The sequence below is a fragment of the Lathyrus oleraceus genome, chromosome 4, assembly GCF_024323335.1.
Source record: "Lathyrus oleraceus cultivar Zhongwan6 chromosome 4, CAAS_Psat_ZW6_1.0, whole genome shotgun sequence".
NCBI lineage: Eukaryota > Viridiplantae > Streptophyta > Magnoliopsida > Fabales > Fabaceae > Lathyrus > Lathyrus oleraceus.
In genome coordinates this window covers 426,021,946-426,046,686 of record NC_066582.1, presented here as the reverse complement: position 1 = coordinate 426,046,686, position 24,741 = coordinate 426,021,946, and positions in this window count along the sequence as shown.

Here is a 24,741-nt window from a genome sequence, read left to right as displayed (position 1 = left end):
GGTCAAATTCCCAAAGACCTAACTCCTTCATTTTTTATGATTTTGAGGTGAGACAAAGTGCATTGGAAATTTCAAGATGTCTTCTTAAAATGTTGTGTTGGACAAAATTTCATAATCCTAAAACAAACACATGTGATAATACAAAACATTATAGGTCACTTTGGACCAAAGCCATTGAATCTTGAAAAAGTCCAACTTTGAGTGTCCATAACTTTCTCATCAAAAATCCAAATGATGCAAAATTTAAGTCCAAATTAATTTTCTTGAAAAGATCTACAACTTCGATGTTTAAAGTTTTGTCATTTGAAGCTTGCATCACTGAAACAGGAGGGCTTGAAGTTGTTCATTTTTGGTAAAAAATTTCAATGCATGTTTTGTACCTTGTACTTCGTGGCTAGTTTTCATAAGTTTCCAAACTCCAAATGGATTTTTGTTCCTTATGTCAAGACCTTTCCAACCATTACTCACATGCTTATGTTTGAATTTTCAAAATGTGATTTTCGAAGAGAGGAACTTTTATGACCATTTATGCATTTCATGTTAAATCTTGATACACAATCCATTGCCTTGCAAACTGCACGTCCAATTCAACTTGGTTGATGTTCAACATTCATTTGCAATTGGTTTTGGGCCTCACATGCGCCTGTACAGGCCCATGCATGGAGGACCCAACTTCATGCACACGAATTTGTTCACACTTTCCTTGCAAGTGGCTATAAATAGAATGCTTGCCTCACTCAAATGGTAACCTGAAGGTGCCTAAATCTCTGTTGAATTCATTCCCCAACCTATCACCAAAGGAATTTGAGTTTTCACTTTTCATTTTCAAGTGTGATTTTCAACAACATTAGTTGATTATCATCACTAATTCCTAAGCCTAGCTCTCATACGAAGCATCAGAATCAAGCTGCAAGCAAAGGATTGGTTGAATTATGCTCATAAAAGTTGCTCTACAAAGGTTTATACCTCAACTGTGTTGCTTCGAATCTCCTTATATTTTGTGCATTGCATGTGTTGGTTTGCATTTCTGAAGTCCTCATGTGAGAGGCAAGTCAATTGTGGCTTTAATTTTGTGAATTGGTGAACTTCAGATTGAACACCTAGTTTTTCAACCTCAGATTTCTTCTTCTATAAGGATCTTGAGTAAAAACTAAGGTTACAGGGGTGATGTACATCACCCTAGCTTACTAGTCATGATCTCTAACTTGTATTTATTTTGCCTATAGTTTTATTGACCGGCCTCAGATAGGTGTGACTACTACATTAGTCCACTTACGATTGCTTAACATAGCACTAAATTGCCTTATGGCACACTAACACTAACTACTAATTACTAACTTTTAATTCAAGCATTTAATTCTTGTAATTTACTTTAATGCAATTTAATTTCTTGCCCATTTATTCATATTGCCTTTTCCCTTTGCTCACTTGAGCTCATATTTATGTTTATGTCATTTGCCTTTTGCTCACTTGAGCACATTATTGTGTAAATATACTATTGCCTTGTGTTTGTTTGTTTTTTTGTGTGTGAATCCAATGCAAAAGAGGAGAAAGGACTTAGAATTAGGACCTTACCTATGCTTAATGGAGTTCAAGAGCAACTAGGCCTCATGCCTTTAGAATGCTAAATTTGTTGAAGAGCAACTAGGCCTCATGCCTTTAGAATGCTTAATCTTGAAGATGACATTGAAAGGACCCCTAATCTAAACTCTCTCTTTGTCCATTCCTCTTATTGTATTGTGAACTTTTTGATTGTTTGTTCTTGTGTGATAGGGATTCCAAACTTGAGCTAGTTAGAAGGACCATTGTCATGAACATCCAAGTTAAGAGAAAGACAAGCCAATTGGAAGATCCTAGGAGCTCGATTGAATATTTGCTTGATTGCTTGAGTTAATTGCTTATTGCTTTCTAAGTCCAAAGGAAAGGAGCTCTTGAATCATCTTTATGATCTCAAGAAAGGAACTCCAAGGGTTTTATTCTCTTCTCTCATCTTTGCATGTTTAGGATTAGCCCTTCTCTTCTTCTCTCCACTCTAACCTAAGCCAAACTCATTTTGTGCAAACATTGACATTGTTTTCAAAAACTAGAAACCTAGGCCATATGCCATTGATTTTTTTTTCAAACTCTTTTCATTAATACTTATTTTGAATTGACTGTTAAGTCAAATTTGACTTCCTTTTGTGAATACTTCTAATTGGTAAATCCTACTCACTCAAATTGTTTTCTTGTGGTTCCAATGGCCACCTTTGCCAAAGCTTTTCATAAACATTAGCCATAGGTTTGAGTTATCATAGTAGTTGATGTAAACCTCACCTCATCCATAGTGATTGGACTATAAGTCTTCCATACTTATTATAGGGTGGATCCCTCACTAGTATGTTGAAGCTCTCCTGACATGGTGGATTGTTGGTTTAGGTTGAGTTTTCTCCCTCTGATAACAAAAGACCTTAAGGCTTTTGACAAACCAATTCACCAACTTATTTTGAGATTTTTACCCCAAACTACGAGGTTTTGATCCTACCTTTGTGATGGTATGTAGGCAATGGTTTTATCCATTCAAACAACAAAATTGTAAATAATTTGTATATTCTTTTCCCATCTCCCCAATCATGTTTGCACAAATATTTTCACAAATACCAACCTACCATACACCATTTGCAAAAAGGGCTCCCTTAGAGTACTAAGGATGTTTTGGATGCTTAAAACCTTCCCATTGCATAACCAACCCCCTTATCCAGATCTCGGTTTTTGTTCGTTTTCTAACCTTTCCTTTGGATAAATAGAAGTGCGGTGGCGACTCGAATTGTATGATTTACTTTTGATTTATTCAATAAATCTAAAGGTAACGAATACCCTGCTACAGAAAGGCTTAGCTAGGGAAATAAAAGGAACATATGCTAGGGAAACGGGTAGATCAGAACAAAGCTGAAATACTCGAACTAAGCAGGAAATGGCGATCTCACTAAGGAATTACCCACTCAAACGCAACTAGGGAAGAAATGATCTTCAACACAGGAGGAACATAATTATATTATCCGCTACCGGTTACTGGGTAAAGGGGATAACAAATTCTGACAAGGAGGACATTCGTTACCGGTTAGGGTAAACATATCAAGGATGAATTGCTGAGGGTAAACAGGCAGTATATTCATTACCAGTTACTGGGTAAGAATAACCTGCTTGGAAAAGCTAAATAGGATTTACAACTACCGATTACTGGGTAGAAGACAGCAAAGGGAGAGAATATTCGTCACTGATGAAAGTGAACATATCAAGGATAAACTCAAAGGGGAAGAATATCCGTCATCGGATAAGATGAACATATCAAGGATAGACTCACCTAGGGACATTAGGAAGGATATCCGTCACCGGTTAAGATGAACATATCAAGGATAAACCGCCTGAAAAAGTAGGAATTATATCTATTGGATACTGGATAGAAAACCAGAAAAGAGAATATCCGTCACCGATTAGGGTGAACATATCAAGGATAAACTCTGCGGGGAGGAATAGGGATTACATCTATCAGCTACTGGAAAGAATACCGAAAAGAGATTATCCGTCACCGATTAAGATGAACATATTAAGGATAAACTCCGAGTGGAAGCAGGATTTACAACTACCGGTTACTGGGGAAAAGATCGTAAAGAGAAAGAAACCTGTCACCGGTTAGGATGAATATATCAAGGATTAACTCTATGGGGAATGAAAATAGGAATTACAACTACCTTTTTACTTGGTAGAATAACAAAAAGAGAATATCCGTCACCAGTTAGGCTGAGCATATCAAGGATAACCTCAGAAGGGAAAGAGTATCTGTCATCGGTTAAGATGAACATATCAAGGATAAACTTTCTAGGAGACGTGAAAACGAATTCGCCGGGGAGAAAAGGGGTTACTTTTGCCGGATATTGGGAAAAAAAGTGAAATACTTAAAAATTGAAAAGAATATTACCAGTTACTGGGTAATATACTCTCAGTGGACCAAAAGCATCCATCTAGGTAAGATCTAGAAATGAACGGTCAATCAAAGACTCAACCTAATAAGGATATAACTCAAGGGTAGTGGTTCCATCCAGATAATCAACTGGGGAGGAAACTGAAACAATAATCATCCACGGGGAAATAACTCAGTGGGGAATGAGAAAGGTTATATTCTTTCTGCTTAAGGGGTCGACACTCTACAATTGAAAGAGGACAAACAAACCACATCTGCATGGTGAAAAGATACCACCATAGCAGAGGATCAGGGATACAATGAATCACAAAGTGTATTATGTAATGATGAAATTTATGAATGTATATGTATATGTATATGTTTACATGATGATTATGCTGACAGAAAGATCACAAAGGATACAAATGTCACTGGACTACGTCATCCATACAATACTCCGCCAATCCTCAAAGGAGGGAAACAACTGCTGGAGAGAATCGGTCACCTCAAAGGCTCAACCCTGGCTGGGGAAAAGAGGAGAGAATTTGCTAAGGAAACTGCATTACCAATTCTGTAGGGAATTTTAGGTCAACACCATATCAAATGGGAGACAACCTTGCAGAGGATCGAAAATCCCGCTCGAGAATCGGGTTAACAAGGGTCATGGACAACGCTGCTGGCGACTTGAGGGGAAACAAAATCTGCCGAGTCGTGTGAATTACTGCAAATAGCATGCCTACAACTCGAGGGAGGCAATCATAAACTCAGCTGGGGAAACCAACGAAACCCAGTTGGAGATGCTGAAAAGCTGTTGGGGAAGAAACAAAGGTCACGTCAACTTCTTAAGGAAAAACCAATAATGCTTCACATTTAGGGCTTATTGTTTTCAGACCGTTGTTGATATTCCTTTAATTGCTTTTTAAAAGTAACTGCTTTTATTATTTAAGAAAACATGCTTTTTTATTTTAAAACTTTAACTTCAAAATGATCACAATAAAATTTAATTCTATTTAGCTGAATAAATAAGAGTAGAAACAATTGGATAAAAGCTCAACTTTATTTAATAGAATGGTAGTCTCTAATGACAAGACTCCATAGATCTTTTCAAAAGTTGAAAAATGGTAATTTACATGGAAAAGGGCTACATTGAATACAATGATCACTAATCCTTGTACCGTCTTTAAAATCCACATTACTTATGGCTTTGGTTGAAGATGAATCATAACCAATCATTGTGCTTAAGAAAGTCTTCAAGATTGAAGATCAACAAGATGCAGTTACTTGCCATGATCCCTAATTTTTGCATAAATTTCCCCAAGGTGAGGTACTCAATTTATCGGGATAATTTTAGATTTTATGTCTCTAATTTTTTCCTAGATCTCCCTTTCAGGTTTTCAATCCACCGAGACACTCATTTTTTCCTAAGCCTCCCTTTCGGGTTTTCAACTTAGCGAGTTGTTCTTTTCTTTTTTAGGCGAAGTATTTCTTGACCGCATCGGCATTCACAGGACTAGTGAACTCTTCACTATCCATAGTTGTAAGAATCAAAGCACCGCCTGAAAAGGCTCTCTAAACAACATATGGGCCTTTATAATTAGGAGTCCATTTTCCTCTAGAATCTGGTTTGAAAGATAGAATCTTCTTGAGCACAAGATCACCTTCTCTGGACACACGAGGCCTAACCTTCTTGTCAAAAGGTTTCTTCATTCTCTGCTGATATAACTGTCCATGACACATGGCAGTCAACCTCTTCTCTTCAATCAAATTCAGCTGGTCATACCTGGTCTGACACCATTCAGCTTCAGTCAACTTGGCTTCCATATACACACATAATGATGGGATCTCAACCTCTACGAGGAACATACTTTCTATGACATAAACAAGTGAGAAAGGGGTTTCCCCTGTTGAAGTGCAGATGGATGTACGATACCCGTGCAAAGCAAATGGGAGCTTCTCATGCCAATCCTTGTACGTCACCATCATCTTCTGGATGATTTTCTTGATGTTCTTGTTCACAGCTTCAACAACCCCATTCATCTTAGGTCTGTAAGGAGAATAATTATGATGTGTAATCTTAAAGTCTTTTCAAAGAGCTTCTATCAAATTGTTATTCGAGTTCGAACCATTATCAGTAATGATCCTACTTGGCACACCATAACGGCATATAATATGATTCTTGATAAACCTCACAACAACCTGTTTGATTACATTCGCATATGATGTCGCTTCAACCCACTTTGTGAAGTAGTCAATAGCCACCAAAATGAAACGATATCTGTTTGACGCTTCGGGCTCAATCATGCCAATCATATCAATTCCCCACATGGAGAAGGGCCATGGAGAGGAAATGACATTCAACAGTGTCAGAGGGACATGAATCCTATCTGCATAGATTTGACACTTGTGACATTTCTTCACAAACTTGCAACAGTCTGATTCCATTGTCAGCCAATAGTAACCTGCTTTCAATATCTTCTTAGCCATAGTGTTTCCATTAGAGTGAGTACCAGAGGAACCTTCATGGACTTCAGTCATCAATAAGTTTGCTTCGTGCCTATCTATGCATCAGAGCAGAACCATATTGAAGTTTCTCTTGTAAAGCACATCACCATTTAGGTAGAAGTTTCCAGCTAATCTCCTCAAGGTTTTCTTATCTTTCAAGGATTCCCCAGGCAGGGATATCTGACGTTGGATAAAACAGTTGATATCAAAATACCACGGCTTCTCATCCTTGATCTCTTCAACAACAAACACATGAGCTAGCCTATAAAGATGAATCATAGTCAAATTGGGAACTTCATTCCAATATTTCACCACAATCATTGAAGCCAACGTTGCAAGAGCATCTGCCATCCGGTTTTCGTCTCGGGGTATATGATGAAATTTAACCTTTGTAAAGAACGTTGAAATCCTCCTTACATAGTCTCTGTATGGTATCAAACCGGGTTGATTCGTCTCCCATTCACCTTTGATTTGATTTACAACCAAAGTTGAATCCCCATAGACGTCCAAATACTTGACCCTGAGATCAATGGCCTATTCAAGCCCCATAATGCAGGCTTCTTACTCTGCCATATTGTTTGTACACTTGAAAGTCAATCTAGCTGTAAACGGAAAATGAGTGCCTTGAGGAGTAATAATCACTGCCCCAATGCCATTACTGTATTGATTAACAGCTCCATAAAATACCATGCCCCAACAGGAACCAGGTTCTGGCCCTTCTTCAAGCAATGGTTCATCATAATCCTTCATTTTCAAGTACAAAATCTCTTCATCAGGAAAATCATACTGCACTGACTTGTAATCTTCAATCGGTTGGTGAGCCAAATGGTTAGCCAAGACACTACCCTTGATTGCTTTTTGAGATCGGTATTCAATATCATACTCGGATAACAACATCTGCCAATGGGAAATCCTCCCAGTTAAAGCAGGCTTCTCAAAATATACTCGGATATCAGCCAAGTGGTATGATTCAACATATATTGGCGCAGACGCTTAGCAGCCCAAGCCAATGCGCAACAAGTCTTCTCAAGCATAGAATACCGAGTCTCACAGTCGGTGAGCTTCTTACTGAGGTAGTAAATAGCATATTATTTCTTTCTAGTTTCATCTTGCTGACCTAGAACACAACCCATACTATCTTCAAGCACATTCAGATACATGATCAATGGTCTTGCTTCAACAGGAGGAGATAGAATCGAAGGCTCAAGCAAGTACTCTTTGATACTGTCAAAAGCTTTCTGGCAATCTTCGGTCCGATCACAAGACTGATCTTTCTGAAGAAGCTTGAATATAGGCGCACATGTGGCAGTCATGTGTGAAATGAATCTTGAGATATAATTCTAGCGGCAGATGAAACCTCTGACTTGCTTCTCAGTTTTGGGCGCAGGCATCTCTTGTATTTCTTTGACGTTGGCAGGATCAACTTCAATACACTTCTCGCTGACAATAAAGCCCAATAACTTACCAGAATGAACACCACATGTACACTTATTGGGATGCAACCGGAGTTTGTACTTCCTCAAATGCTGGAATAACTTCAACAAATGCTTAACATGTTCTTCTTCATCACTGTATTTAGCAATCATATCACCAACATAGACTTCGATCTCTTTATGCATCATATCATGAAAAAGAGTGGTCATTGCTCTTTGGCATGTTACACTAGCATTCTTTAAACCGAAAGTAATCACTCTATAACATAATGTTCCCCAGGGTGTAATGAATATGGTCTTCTCCATATCTTCGGGTGCCATTTTAATCTGATTATAATCGGAAAATCCATCCATAAATGAAAAGACTTTGAATTTAGTTGTATTGTCTACCAACATATCAATGTGTGGCAGAGGGAAATCATCTTTTGGGCTAGCTTTGTTCAAATCTCTATAATTGACACACATGCAGACTTTTCCATCCTTCTTTGGAACAGGCACAATATTGGCAACCCATTGCGGATACTCGGCAATAACAAGGAAACCAGCATCAATCTTCTTTTGCACTTCTTCTTTGATCTTCACTGCCACATCAGGATGAGTCCTTCTCAACTTCTGCTTGACTGGCGTGCATTCTAGTTTCAACGGCAATCTATGCTACACAATCTCAGAATCTAAACCAGACATGTCTTGATAGGACCAGGCAAACACATCTGAATACTCTCGAAGAAGATCAATCAACCCCTTCTTCACTTCTGGACACAGTTGAGACCCAATCTTGACTTCCTTCACATCATCTTCGGAGCCCAAGTTGATTAACTCAATCTACTCTTCGAATGGCTAAATGGCTTTTTCCTCGTGCTCAAGTAGACAAGACAATTCATCAGACGTTTCTTCATCACTTTCTTCCTCAGCCTCAAACATAGGGAATTCAAAGTTTGGAGAAAGAGTAAGATCATTCTATTCAATGGGTTTAGAAACCAACCTGCATAATGATTTGATATTTTGATTTTAGAGAAGTGAATTGTGACAAAATATTATGCAGATGGACAATTATTACTTACTTATGTTTTTTGTGATTACCATTTTCAGAAAAGCAAAAAGTAAAAATAAAAACATCATAGATGTGAATAGAAGTGCATTTTATTAATAATCAAATTAAAAGATGCAAAACAATGTTCTCTTCTCCCTTAGGCATAGGAAAAGGATTTTCAAAAACAATAAAGCAATTACTTATAATGATGAACAATAATAGGAACATCGATAGCGGTCCAATTGTTGCAAGCTTTTCCATGCGTCACAAAATTGGTGCAGTTTTCATCTTCATCTCCCTCGATCACTGCAGCTAAGTGTTGCTCATTACCATGAATGAACGCTCCACTATGGAAACTAGGTTGCATATCTTCAACTGACGACCCTTGTTGGAAACCCAAACCAGCTCTGCTCTTGTTCTTGGCGACCTCTACCATCCGGCCCCACTGATCAGAATTACTGTCTTCAACAATGTTTTGTGCATCTTTAAAAGAGGACATGGGTGCCCCAACTCTCTTTGCTTCAGCAATAGATAGAGACTAGAACGGAGTTCCAATCTCATCCTCAGCTTCAACAAATGAGAAATATGACAAGTGGCTCACCAACAGAGCCTTCTCTCCACCGACGATAACAAGCTTACCATTCTTCACAAACTTCAACTTCTGATGCAGAGTTGACGTCACAGCTCCCGCCTCATGTATCCACGGCCTTCCCAATAAGCAACTATAGGCCGGATGGATATCCATTACTTGGAAAGTAATTTGGAAATCACTCGGACCTATCTTCACTGGAAGGTCCACTTCTCCTATAACAGTTTTGTGAGAACCATCAAAAGCTTTGACGATTACGCCATTGTATCTCATTGGACCTCTTTGATACGACAATCTGGAAAGAGTTGATTTCGGGAGTACATTTAATGAAGAACCGTTATCGACTAATACATTGGACAGTGCATCCTCCTTACAATTCATTGATATGTGCAACGCTAAGTTGTGATTTCTGCCTTCCTCAGGAAGTTCCTCATCACAAAAACTCAAGTTGTTGCAGGAAGTAATGTTAGCCACAATATGATCGAACTAGTCTACTATTACATCATGCTCTACATAAGCTTGCTCCAATACTTTTTGCAATGCTTCTTTGTGTGCCTTCGAATTCATGAGCAGAGAAAACACTGAAATTTTGGAAGGAGTTTGGAGTAGCTGCTCCACCACATTGAATTTGCTTTTCTTTATCAAACGGAGTACCTCATCATCATCATCATTAGGCTTCAAAGTGCTGGGCTCACCAAACTTACATCTTGGAGCGCTAACCGAATTCACCACAGGCACATCTACCTTCTTACTGACATCCTCCACATCCTTCGGGAACACAGGCCCAAAAACACGACCATTATTGGTCACCTTTGTTACATCAGCGATACTCACAACAGAGTTGGTCGTAGGCAATGGAACCTCTTGACCATTCTCTAACATATTTGCATTATACTGATATGGAACAGCTCTATCGGATACATACGGGACTGGACCCGGTAACCGTATTACCAACGGTGATACTAATCTATTGACATTGTTACTATTACTGCTATCAAACTGAATTGCCACCCGCTCTAGGGTTTCGAACACAGTAGCTATCACATTAACATCATCTACATCCCTTGATTGTTGAATCTGAATCACATTCTCGTCCATCAATCTCGATATCTCTCTTGAAAATCGAACACCCTCGAGGGTTCACACTGCAGACTGTTTAACTATCATGATCATGCTCACAACCACTAATAGTACACAGGGTTTTATGCATCTCAACCAAAGATCGACGAATACGTTGCACATCAAACACCCGGAAACTCCCTGGACAGCCATCTACCATGTTGACAAAGGAATTACCATGAGCAGACAATGGGTCTGCTTTAACATTTGGCGCACGGTCCTCAAAGGACACCATCCCACTCTTCACAAACTTCTGGACCTCGTACTTCAACGGGTAGTAGTTTTTAGTATCATGGCCAGGAGCCCCTTGATGAAAGGCACAATGAAGCTCTGGCTTATACCACCATGGAAGTGGTTCTGGTATTTGCTGGGGATTTCTTGGTTGGAGTAGGGTCTTGAGAACCAGAGACGGATATAACTCAGCGTATGACATAGGAATATGGTCGAAAGAGACCTTCTTCCTCTCGAAATTCTGTTGTTGTGGGGTATTATTAGTGTTGTTATAGTAGTTGTTTGTTCTTTGTTGTGGTTGTTGTTGACGTTGTTGTTGAACTAACACTGATTGATTATTGGAAAACACTGGAATAACATATGATACTTGATGATGGTGTTGACGGGGTTGCAGACTTCTTCTGACATGAGGCCTCCTCTACCTCCCAACTGATACTGCATTGGTCTCAACTTCCTTCTTCTTAGTGAAACTGTTATTATACCTCTTGCTCGAAGATACCTCTTCTTTAGACAACCGTCCCTCACGGACACCTTCTTCTAACCTCATCCCCATATTTACCATTTCGATAAAGTCACTAGGGGCACTAACAATCATTCGCTCATAATAAAATGAGCTCAGGGTCTTGAGTAAAATCTTAGTCATCTCATTTTCTTCCAATGGAGGGTTGATCTGAGCAGCTAGCTCTCTCCATCTCTGGGCATATTCTTTAAGCGTCTCCTTGTCCTTCTGAGACATCGACCGAAGTTGGTCCCTATCTGACACCATATCCATATTGTACTTATACTGTTTCACAAAAGCCTCACCCAAATTGTTGAATGTGCGGACACTCGCACTATCCAAGCCCATGTACCACCTCAGAGCGGCACCAGTCAGACTATCTTGAAAGTAATGAATCAATAACTAATCATTATCGGTTTGCGTCGACATCTTTATAGCATACATGACAAGATGGTTGAGTGGACATGTATTCCTCTTATACTTTTCAAAGTCAGGGACTTTGAATTTCATCGGTATTTTTATGTTGGGAACCAAGCAGAGTTCAGCAACACTCTTGCCAAACAGATCTTTTCCCCTCAAGGTCTTCAACTCCTTTCGCAACTCAAGGAATTGGTCTTTCATCTCGTCCATTTTCTCATAAACATATGGACCCTCAAACGGCTCGGAATGGTAGATGGTGTCTTCAACACGAGGCAGTGTGTCAACAACTGGAGGAGGAACAGACATGACCGGGCTAGATATCGGCATGGAAGAAAATGTAGGGGCATAACCTTCAGGAACAAAGTTGGGCGGCATTCCCCATGGGAATCCGGCAGGCATGGCAGGAGAAAACTGAGTGGCAGGCACGATTGAAGTCACAACCTCTGAAATGGAAGTCCTCTGAGGAGGATGAGTTGCAGGCATTGGAGAAGATTGACTTTGAGCAGTTAACACAGACTCCATCATGGCAGTCAAGCGGGAAATCTCGTCCTTCAGTTCTCGATTCTCTTGTTCCAAGTGTTCCATGATTCTCGGATGATTGGCGCGGGTATTGTATCGATGAGTCAACTTGCCAGAAGCACGAAAGAATAACCAATAAGACATCTGGCGGAAGAAAACCTGCTATGCAAATGATGCATGAAATGCAATGCTTTGATTGTTTTTATTTTCAAGGAACATACTATTTTATTTGCAAATATATAATAACAATTTTAACAATTTGACTGACCATAAAAATCTATTTTATTCTTATAATTTTGGAAGGATTACACTGAGTACATTTTCAGAAACCAAAAATACAAATACAAGAGAAATGGAAACTAGTCATCCTAAGGATCCCCTAACAACAGTTTCAGATGATATGGCTGCAGGCGCGTACTTCCTTTGGATGCGTCGAATCTCAGACTCAAAAGAAGTCTTCATCTGAGCCTTCTCAAGGAAAAGCTGATCTACAATCTTCTTCCAAGCAACGGAAGGTTGAAGCATACTAGAGGAAGATGGACCCTCTGGTTGTTTCTCCCTCTTCACTTCTTGGTCTTCAAGAAGCTCAATAAGTGCATCTTTGTCCTTAGACTCTAGTTGCAACTCCTCATGCTTTCTGCTCAATGCATGGAAATGCTCATCCTACATATCCTTCTCTTGCTTCATCTTGGAGAGTGCGTCTTCCAACTCCTCTACATCTTGGTTAGGGAGAGTTAATGGCTCAACCATAACCATAAACATAGTGAAGGAGAAGGGTGATCCATAACACAACGGAATTTAAAATTTCTCCTTTAGTGATCCTTATGAATAGGCATGATCAATGATAGAATCATTACCTCTTGTGGAGATTGTTACCTTTGATGCAGATCTATGGAGCGATCACGAACGTTAAACGATGACAACGCCTCTACTCAGTCCACATGAACGAATTCCTTCAATCTCAGTGCTAGCTGCTACGAATGAAGGCTTTGAGTGAGAGAGAGAGAGAGAGAGAGAGAGAGAAACGAAATTGCAACTGCTCAAATGCTTCTACACAAGGGTTCTATTTATAGAACCACTTGTGTGGGTTGCAATCTAAAAAAGCCCACTCAAGTGTATGTGGCCCATATCTTATAATATGCCAAAATCACTTAAGCGCGTGGTACCTTACCATATTTCGTATTCTACTTAAGTACACCGTACCTTACGATGTTCTAGAATTCACTTAAGTGCACCGTACATTACGGTATTCTTTAGTTACTCTATCTCTCATCAATCCGTCCTTTTGTGTGTGACCCTGTAGGTTTTCACGGCATTGGCAATTATATTAAATCACGTATTTAACATAATAAATAGTGAGCGGTATCTAGCAACACATCACTGCTACCCAAGACACAAAAATATCATGTGATGTGACAAATCCTTTTGTGATAATACTTATGTGTATAATTACCCTTTTTCCCTTATGTCTATATTGAACACAAGGCATAGACCGTGTCATCCTTGTTGTCGCAACCTGAAAAATGGAATGCGAAAAAAACAACCGGCGAAGAAAGACAGGAGAGTCGCCACCGTGCGTTATTTATCCCAAAGGAGGGAAAGGAAACGCTCGAAGTAAACATGGAAAAAGGAAACGACAAGACAGGGTCTCGCAACCAAATCTTGGGTTCGGGAGTCGATTATGCGAAGGGAAGGTAATAGCACCCCTACGCATTCGTAGTACTCTACGGGATCCACTTTTGTAGTTCTTGTCTAAAGGGTGTGGGTTTATCTTGTGTTGTTTACTGAAAGAAGGGTCAAAAGAAAATGACTCGCACGGATGTCGCATCCACTGCATACGTATCTCATCTGAGTATGAGAATCAGAGTCTTCGTAGCTCGGCTGACCTAGGGGTTAGGGGGAATTGTGCTCGCTAAAACATCGCGTCTTATGCCTACGTATCTCATCTGGAATAAGAATCAGAGCAAGTCGTAGTTCGGCTAACTACGGGGTTATGGATTGGGTTTTGGACGAACGACGTTACTACGCAATCTACCGGATGCTCGACCTTTGGAGACTTACTCGCCTGTAGTATAAGGAGTTAACGTGTTCTTAGGAGAAGAAAAATCAATGAATTTGTTTGCGTTTTAGGAACGCTCAGGCAAAAGGGAAATCCTAGACGAAGGAACCTGCATAAAGTAAACACAAAAACATTGCCTCCTATCGAGGTCTTCCAGCTAGGAAAGCAGTAAAATGCGGGATAAATGTAAAAGTACCACACGGATGAAGATCCGAGGTAACAACAATTAAAGGAACGATAAACCCTGAGATCCTTACAAGCTAACATCATCAAAGAAAGTGGGTCAGTACAGGTAATCGGAATGAACCTCCAGGGGGTATCCCACAAATAAGGTGGGAAACCACGCAAGTTATCCATGCAAAAGTCATGTGAGCCCTCACAAAACAAAACTCAACAAACAGGTTAGAGAAACAAGATAGGGTAACCAAGAGTTGCCCCCAAATCAAAATGTAACCACATGAATCATGCCCTTTCAATTCACAAAAAGCAACCAAGGGTAGGAGGCCTAAACCTCTTGTTAAACACATGCATCAAAAGGGTATCAAATTCACCCATAATACCTCATACATTCAGAGCATTCAAATTGAAGGCGTAGAATAATGGGAATAGGGCAAACCTGATTGGAGAGCTTGATTGAAATTGAGTTGCACCCGTGAGGTTTACAAAACGATCTTTAGGGTTTATGTGAGGCAAAGGTGATTCTGTGCAGTTGAGTTCCCTTCAGGGTTTGGAGGTTGCTCTGAACTCTGTCAGCTCTTCTCTCACTATCTTTTTCCTCCAGCCAGGGTAATAGAAATAGAATGAAATTTTGTTTCACTGAAACTCTGAATTTATAACCTGATTTTTGTGAACCTGTGGGCTCAAATGAGAGAGGTCCAAGTCCAAGATTTTTTATTTATTTATTTATTTATTTATTTATATTTCATTTTTCGTTTTTTTTTTCGTTTTTTTTTTCCAAAAAACGTGTGTTTCGCCTAGCGAGCATGACGACTCATGAACAAACCTTTGCTCCTTCAAGATTAACGTTTTGACTGACGAATAGACCCCTGTTGGAAGTAACTCAAGTCTTTCCCTTTTGTTGACTGATCATCTAAATAGAACCCACAAAGTGTCCTGGATGATGTTCAAGCTTCTTGGAGCTAATCCCGATTGACATGATGAAATGCAATGTATCTAATGTTAAATGACCTAAAAATGAATGCGTGAATAAGAAGGGAAAATTTTGGGGTGTTACAGCTGCCCCTATTCAGTCATCAGCTAACCCGAGCAGGATGAAAGCGAACAGCTTATCAGACAAGCAGGGTGAGCTGTGATTGAATACTAAAGACAGACCAAAAATTTGCGCTCCGAGGACACCACAAAAATGCTGAAATACACCGCACTGTTTATTTCTCTTCCGATCCTCTAGCTGAATCTGAATCTGAATCAATCTTCTGATTTAATCTGGAGTTTCGATCCTCTGACTGAATCTATACTCAATTTAGTCCTCTGGTTGGATGTTAATTTTGATCCTCAGGCTGGATACGATTTTGATCCTCGGGCTGGATACGATTTTGTTTCGATTCTCTAGCTGAATCCATGATTCTCTGGGTGAATCTACTTCGATCTTCTGGCTAGATCTGAATTGTTTCGATTCTCTGGCTGAATCTATTTCCGGTCTTCGGGCTAGACCTGACTTCGATCTTCTGGCTAGATCTTCTTCGATCTTCTGGCTAGATCTCCTTTGTTTCGATTCTCTGGCTGAATCTATTTTCTTTGATTCTCCGGCTGAATCTACTTCGATCTTTTGGCTAGATCTGGATTGATTTGATGATAAATTCCCATCATCAGGATCTCGCATCTGAGACATGCGCTGGTTGACTCTCTTTCGAAATCTGCGCCCAATCTTCATGTTAGATATGCAGCTTCGAGAATATCCCACTCTTGGGCTTCGTACATATTCTTCAGGCTAGAACATGTTATAACGACTCTTCGATTAGACTTTGTTTTTTAAATGCGATCCACGGGCTGGATCCTCTTGTAGGCTGATTTTCTGTTGAACTGTCAATTTATTCCTCTAGCTGGCTGGCTGGGGAAATAACGCTCGTAGTCGACTCTCTGGCTGAATCTTCAAATTGAACCTCAGGCTGGCTCATTGGAAAACGATTCTCAGGCTGAATCTTTGAATTGAACCTCAGGCTGGCTCTTGGGAAAACGATTCTCAGGCTGAATCTTTAAATTGAACCTCAGGCTGGCTCTTGGGAAAACGATTCTCAGGCTGAATCTTCAAATTGAACCTCAGGCTGGCTCTTGGGAAAACGATTCTCAGGCTGAATCTTCAAAAATGACCCTCAGGCTGGATCACTCACACTTGATCCTCTGGCTAGATCTCATGACTCTGGTTGTAAAGTAATTCTTCAGTCTGCTTGGAAGAACCTGTTTATCAGCTTATGTGTATGTTTGATATGCATGCAAATGCAAATGCAAATGTTATGCATGATGCAAAAGAAAAAAGAAATCTGCTTGGGGAAGCAACTCTAGTAGGGAGCGGATCGCTGTATCAATCCTTGAATGCTCTGTGGGGAACAATCCGTCTTCCGGGACCGGGGAGCCACCGAAAATAAATCGGCCTTTTTTGAAAAGTTGACCTTGCTGGGGAAGTATCAACTATGGAAACTTTGCTTGGCGAGGCTCTGCGAGGAGAGTCTGTGAGGAAAGCACTTCCTGGGGAAATGTCGTATGAATCGACCTTTGCTGGGGATATGGACTTGCTAATCGTCCTCAAGCTGGGGATTAGAACAAATCTGTTAGAAATAATCTGCTGGGGGAATGAGATGAACACTGGGAACACCACCCTCTTGTCTGTTGGGTATGCGACTACTCCGCTGTTGCTGGGAAGATACAGTCTGGCACTGTCAACTCCACTGGGGATATATAGTCTGGATACTGTCAGCTCTCCTGGGGATAGGCTCTGCTGAGGAGAGACTTTGTCAACCGCTTGGGGGTGAGGATTCATGACTTGGCATCCGGTTCCTGTGACCTGTAACCAAAAAATACATGTATGCCCCGGGGAATTACTCGTTTTGAATTCATCGTCCGGGATTAAGCACATTCAAAGCAATTTTGACTGTTTTCCTGTGCAAGTCGTCTGTAAAAGCCACCATTATATTTATATGCAATATGTTTCCTCAAGAATTCAGACATCTTTTGCAAACAAACTGATAAATGAAAAGTAGAGAGGCTTTTTAACTGAATTATTCAACTTTTGTTGGTTGAAACATTTGTGCCAGGAATAGGCGAGTACATCAGGAAGCTGATCCCTGGAAAGAGGCGATCGCTATAAATTGAACAAGAGAAACTATCCTAATGGCAATATGGAAACGGGGTCCCCCTGAGTTTCGACTCTGCTATGGCTCGTATGTCCTCAAGACACTCTGCTCATCTTGCTTTCTGAAGTGGATGGTTAGACGATCTTTAACCTTCGAAGATTACCGGATTGAATGAAACGGCGATGTAACACAGGTGAACTCAGGTTGCAGTCATTCGCTTATTCCCTAACTTTTGCATGGACCGCCCTTTTGGGTTTTCAATCCACCGGGATACCCTTTTTTTCCTGAGTCGCCCTTTCAGGTTTTCGACTCACCGGGTGTACATTTTTCTTTTTATATCCCTAATTTTTGCCCGAACCTCTTTATTCTTTTTTTGGTTCGTCGGGATGCCCTTTTTTTGCCTGGACTATTCTTTTTACTGTCCAGCGGGTCTATTTTATGCGAAGTATTTTTTTTACTGCATCTGAGTTGACAGGGGATGGGAAGTCTTCGCCATCCATGGTTGTTGTGAAAGAATTCTTTAACTTGAATTAACTTTTAATGATAGCAAATTGTGTGATCATCATCCAAATTGGTTGTGCATTGCATTACATGATATATTTGTGTTCTTACTTTGTAATTCATCCCATTCTATTGTTGCATAACCACACATATAAGCCTACATTGAAAATTTCCTTTAAAATAACAATTAAAATGCATTTTATGTCAGTATGTATCAATACATGACCCTTTGCATCGATACATGTAGCCTGTGATTAATCACAAAACAATTCTTGTTCAGTATGCATCGATACATACGAACCATGCATCAATACATGGAAGGCCAAAAACTCTGTGCATCGATACACACGACACCTGCATCGATACATGACTACTTGAGTCAGCCTGTGCATCGATACATACGCATTGGGCATCGATACATATTAGTGTAAAATTCACATGCATCGGTACACACGATTCCTGCATCGATACATGATTAATTAATTTCACCAAAAATCTATACAACTTACAGTATGCATCGATACACACTTCTATGTATCAATACACAGAGTTGTTTTAAGTCATAACAGCAACTGTTTCTTGAAGGATATAAATACAGGGTTCAACAGCAGGTGGTGAAAACGAATTCATTGAGGGAAAACAATTGAACACAGATCAAAAGCAGTGTTGGAGCAATTGTTTTGTGAGCACATAGAAACCTGAAAGAGACTTCATCTTCTTCATCTTCTCAATCACTCTTCTTCAAGAACATTTACACATAACAATTCTTGTTCTTTGGATTAAAGAAGCATTGAGATAACGTTCAGTGGTACGATCAAGGATCTAGCTGTGGGTTGCAGTGGAACGATCGAGGATCTAGCTGAGTCGAAGATTGAAGGGGGTTTCTAGGAAAAACCTACTGGTTTGTCCTTCAAGAACTGGTGTGTTCTTGAGGGTTTGGGAGTCACATTTGCAGAACAGATTCAGCCGCAGCGTTGCGTTTGGAGATCGGGGGATTTCGCAAGCAGGTCGTGGAACCGGTGAATTGTTTGCAACTTTGTGCAGGAAAATCTTGATCGAGCTCAGATCAAGTGAAGGTTTATACAAGAAGAGGTTCTTGGAGTTTAGAAATTCTGTCTTTGTATCAAAACCTTGTATCAACGGATTCGGCAATAATTGATAATCAAAAGTTCTCAATTTCATTTGAAATTGAGAGGGAGACGTACCCACACGCGAGGACGACGTGGGGAACTTCCTTAACAAATCTCTGCGTATCGTACTCTTACCTTAATCTTCTTTACGTTTCAAAACTGTTTTGCAATTTCTGTTAGTGTGTGGTGATTGATCATATTTCTGGACAGCAGTGATAATAAAACCTTTAGTCATACACCATTGTTGTTTATCATCAAACACTCACACACCAACTGTTTGACAAAACGGTTAACTTGATTGTGTTCATTGGAAATAGTATTTGAGGATAAGCGCATTCAATCTGTTAAAATTCTGTGTGTATTATTTCTGTCATTCTCATTAAAATCCAGCAACTGTACTTGCGTGTCCGGCTTTCTAGTAGCAGTTCAGAATAGACGGAAGTCGATTCGGGACTGCTTTTTCCGTTGTTTTTGAAAACTCTGACTAAACGTTAAATCCGTTAATTTTATAGAGGTGATCTATTCACCCCCCCTCTCGATCACTAGCCACACCGTCTAACAAGTGCTATCAGAGCGCCGGTTCGCTGGTGCTCTGTGGCTGCCTGTAACAGTATGGATTCTGAACCAAAGGGGGCGTATAATAGAGCGCCTATTTTCAACGGTGAAAACTATGGCTACTGGAAAGACTGCATGCGAGTTCATATAAATTCTGTGGATAGGTTAGTATGGGCTGCCATTGAAAACGGTCCGTTTCAAATTACAATGACTAATGCGGCTGGCGCCATAGTACCTAAACCAGAAGATGATTGGAATGAGAAAGATGAAAAAAAGTGGTCGTGTGATTGGAGAGCTCGAAACATGTTAATTTCAGCACTTGGTGTTGATGAGTATTATCGAGTATCACATTGCACGACAGCTAAAGAAATGTGGGACGCTTTAGAAGTTGCCCATGAGGGTACTACTGAAGTAAAACAGTCCCGCATTAACACACTCAATCAAGAGTTTGAACTCTTTCGCATGAAACAAGGAGAATCCATCTCCGACATGCAAAAGAGATTCACCCATCTAACTAACCGATTGAATGCTCTTGGAAAACCTATTTCCAATGAAATTGCTACTAATAAAATTCTCAGGTGTCTAAGCAGGGAGTGGCAACCTAAAGTTACAGCAATCAAGGAAGCCAACGATCTTACAAGACTTACGATTACAACACTGTTTGGAAAGCTGGAAGAACATCAGCAAGCTTTGGAAAGTCTTGAAAAATATGAGAATAAAAGTAAGAAGGAAAAGGAGAAGAAAAGAGACAAAGAGGGAGAGAAGAAGCCAATAGCTCTTGTGGCTTCTAGCTCTAAGTCCTCACGAAAAGAGCAAAGCGACAATGATTCAAGTAGTGACAAAGACTCGGATGATAAGGAAATAGGACTGTTTGTAAGGAGATACAATAGATTCATTCGAAAGAATGGAGTCAAGCATTCCGACAAAAATCTCATGAAGTTTCGAAGACAATCCATAAATTCGAAACAAGAAGAAAACAAGAAGAGTAGAGGAAGAGGATCATGCTTTAATTGTGGTAAATCCGGACACTTTAAAACGGACTGCCCTATGAAGTATAAGGACCAAAGAAAAGACTCACCAAAAGGGTACAGCAAGCAAAGAAGAGCGTATATTGCATGGGAAAGTGATAGTGATTCATCAAGCACACAAAGCTCAAGTGATGATGATGAAGCTGCAAATCTGTGCCTTATGGCTCACACAAAAATTCAGTCCTACCACAAGAAGAAAAGCAATGACAAAAAGGTAAAACAAGCCTATTTCAATAACTTCTCCTCTATGTCTTTTTCGGAATTAAAAATAGCTTTTGAAAAACTGCATAACGAAGCTGTAGATGCTTTTAAACGACTTGCTTCCGACAAACATATCTTCTCTTTTTTGGAAGGTAAAGTAAACAAAGCTGAAATTGATTTAGAAGCATTGAAAACTAGTATTGCAGAAAATTCAAAAACTACTGACATTGACGGATGTAGTAGAGTTAGGTATTGTGACGCTTGTTATGTTTGGCAAAAAGAGGTAAACACTCTTAAGGTCAAACTAGAGAAAGCGCTATAACCTAAAATTACTTATGCCGTTGACCCCAAGTTGTTTAAGAAGTCATTGAATCCTCCATATGCAAAATACTCTTTTATTTTAAAGGATTCAATGAACAAGAAACAACAAACACATCATCATGGTTTATGTCATTATTGTTGTCATGCTGGCCATACCATTGAGAAATGCAAATTTAGGAGATTTCTAGTCCCTAAAGGTATTTATCAATGGAAGCCAAAAGGCAACCATGTTAACACTTACCCTCTTGGACCCAATGAAAATTGGGGACCAACTTCTCTCTTTTGATGTTGTAGGATGAGTGCCTTGCCTCCGTAGATAGAAGGTGGTTTCTTGACAGCGGCTGCTCAAGGCACATGACCGGTGACATATCGCTTTTTATAGATTTCAAGGCAAAGAAAAAGGGATATGTTACTTATGGAGACAACAACAAAGGAGCTATACTCGGCAAAGGTAGTGTAGGTAATCCCTCCACCACTACTATTTCAAATGTCCATTTAGTTGAGGGACTTAAACACAATTTGTTAAGCATAAGTCAACTATGCGACATGGGCTATAAAGTTTCGTTTACAAAAACTTGCTGCATAATTGAACATGCTGAACAAAACATTGTGTTTAAGGGTGTAAGAGTAAACAACATCTATATGCTTGACTTGTTTGATGTACCGTTAACAAATACTAAATGTCTAGTCACCTTGAATGATGATTCTTGGCTTTGGCATAGACGTTTAGCTCATGTTAACTTCGATTTGCTAAACAAGGTTGTATCTAAGGATCTAGTAGTTGGTCTACCAAAAATAAAATTTTCAAAAGACCACCTATGTGACGCGTGCCAAATGGGAAAGCAAACAAGGGTGTCTTTTAAATCTAAAAATGTAATTTCAACTTCACGACCCCTTGAGCTTCTCCATATGGACCTCTTTGGACCTTCTAGGACAAAGAGCCTAGGTGGAAACTACTATGGCTTTGTAATAGTTGATGACTACTCTAGATTCACTTGGACTATATTCCTTCATAGCAAAGATGAAACTTTTTCTGCTTTTAAAAATTTTGCAAATCTGTCCCAAAACAAAATGAATTCCAAAATAGTTACAATTCGTAGCGATCATGGTGGTGAGTTTCAAAATTATCACTTTGAGAAGTTTTGTGACAAGTATGGCATTGAGCATAACTTTTCAGCCCCTCGCACTCCACAACAAAATGGCGTTGTGGAGCGTAAAAATCGTGTTTTAGAGGAGTTGGCAAGAACAATGCTTAATGAGGGTGGATTACCAAAATACTTTTGGGCTGATGCTGTTAGCACAGCCTGTTATGTCCTAAACAGAATCTTAATTCGCCCTATTTTGAACAAAACTCCTTATGAACTTTTGAAAGGAAGAAAACCAAACTTGTCACATCTTCACGTATTCGGTTGTAAATGTTTTGTTTTGAATAACGGTAAGGAAAACATTGGGAAGTTTGATGCAAAAGCGGATGAAGGTATTTTTCTTGGTTACTCAATGTCAAGTAAAGCATATAGAGTGTATAATAAGCGTTTACTTACTGTTGAAGAGTCGGTTCATGTTTCTTTTGATGAGTCTTATCCGAAAAATGTCGGAAAAGGTATTTCTTTTGATGACGCAGGTGTATCTACAGAAGACATACTCAAGGAAGCTGTTGAGGAAATTGATCAGTCCAAAACAGCTGCCCATGAGAAGGAGGAAGATACAAGTCATGAAGAAATTGAGGAAGAAAAGACAGCTGAAGTGAATGATCTTCCAACAGCTTGGAGATCCTCAAAAGACCATCCCATCGACAACATTTTGGGAGACATTTCAAAGGGAGTAATGACCCGGTCTAAGATAAGTAACTTTTGTTCTCACTTCGCGTTTGTTTCACAAGTAGAACCTAAAAATGCCAAAGAGGCCTTGATTGATGAATTTTGGCTAATGGCCATGCAAGAAGAGCTTAATCAATTTAAAAGAAATGACGTTTGGGAACTTGTCCCTCGTCCGCGAGATCATCATATCATAGGCACTAAGTGGGTTTTTAGAAACAAGCTTGACGAAAACGGAGTGATTACTAGGAACAAGGCACGCTTAGTAGCACAAGGATATAACCAAGAGGAGGGCATAGACTATGAGGAAACTTATGCTCCAGTTGCTCGCCTCGAAGCTATACGTCTTTTGCTTGCCTATGCGTGTTCTAAGGATTTTAAGCTTTACCAAATGGACGTAAAGAGTGCCTTTCTTAATGGTGTCATAAATGAAGAAGTATATGTTTCACAACCTCCCGGTTTTGAAAATGCTGAAAATCCAGATCATGTTTACAAATTAAAAAGAGCTTTGTATGGTCTTAAACAAGCCCCTCGGGTTTGGTATGAAAGGCTTAGCAAATTCCTAATTGATCATGGATATTCAAGAGGTAAAGTGGACAATACTCTCTTTATTAAACACAAAGGGAAGCACATTCTTTTAGTTCAAGTTTATGTCGACGACATCATATTTGGTTCAACTAACATACACTTGGTCGAAGAATTTTCTAAGGTTATGCAGGGTGAATTTGAGATGAGTCTAATGGGGGAGCTAAACTACTTCCTAGGACTGCAAATAAAGCAACTTGATGAAGGTACTGCAGTATGTCAAACAAAATACTGCAGAGAACTACTCAAGCGCTTTGGAATGAATGACTCAAAATCAATCGACACTCCAATGCCTACCAACGGAAATCTAGAAAAGGATGAGCACGGTAAGTGTGTAGATGTCAAAAGATTCAGAGGTATGATTGGATCTCTCTTGTATCTTTCTGCTTCTAGACCTGACATCATGTTTAGTGTTTGCATGTGTGCACGCTATCAATCAAATCCTAAAGAATCGCACCTAAAAGCGGTGAAGCGCATATTTAGATATCTTCATGGAACATCTAAATATGGGCTTTGGTATTCTAAAGGAAGTGATTGTAGCCTAGTAGGGTACTCCGATTCTGATTTTGCTGGCTGCAAATCAGATAGGAAAAGTACAAGTGGTACGTGTCACCTATTTTCAAACTCCTTGGTCAGTTGGCACAGCAAAAAGCAAGTTTCTGTGGCTTTGTCAACTGCAGAGGCCGAATACGTTGCAGCCGGTAGTTGTTGCGCTCAGATTTTATGGCTTAAGCAGCAACTACAAGACTTCAACATTCAACTCAAACGTATTCCTATCAAATGTGACAACACTAGTGCCATAAACCTTACTAAAAACCCTGTTTTACACTCACGCACTAAACACATAGAGATTAGACATCATTTCCTTCGCGATCATGTTGAAAAAGAAGACGTTGTCTTTGAGCACGTTGACTCCAAAAATCAGCTTGCTGATATTTTCACTAAACCATTGGCAACGGA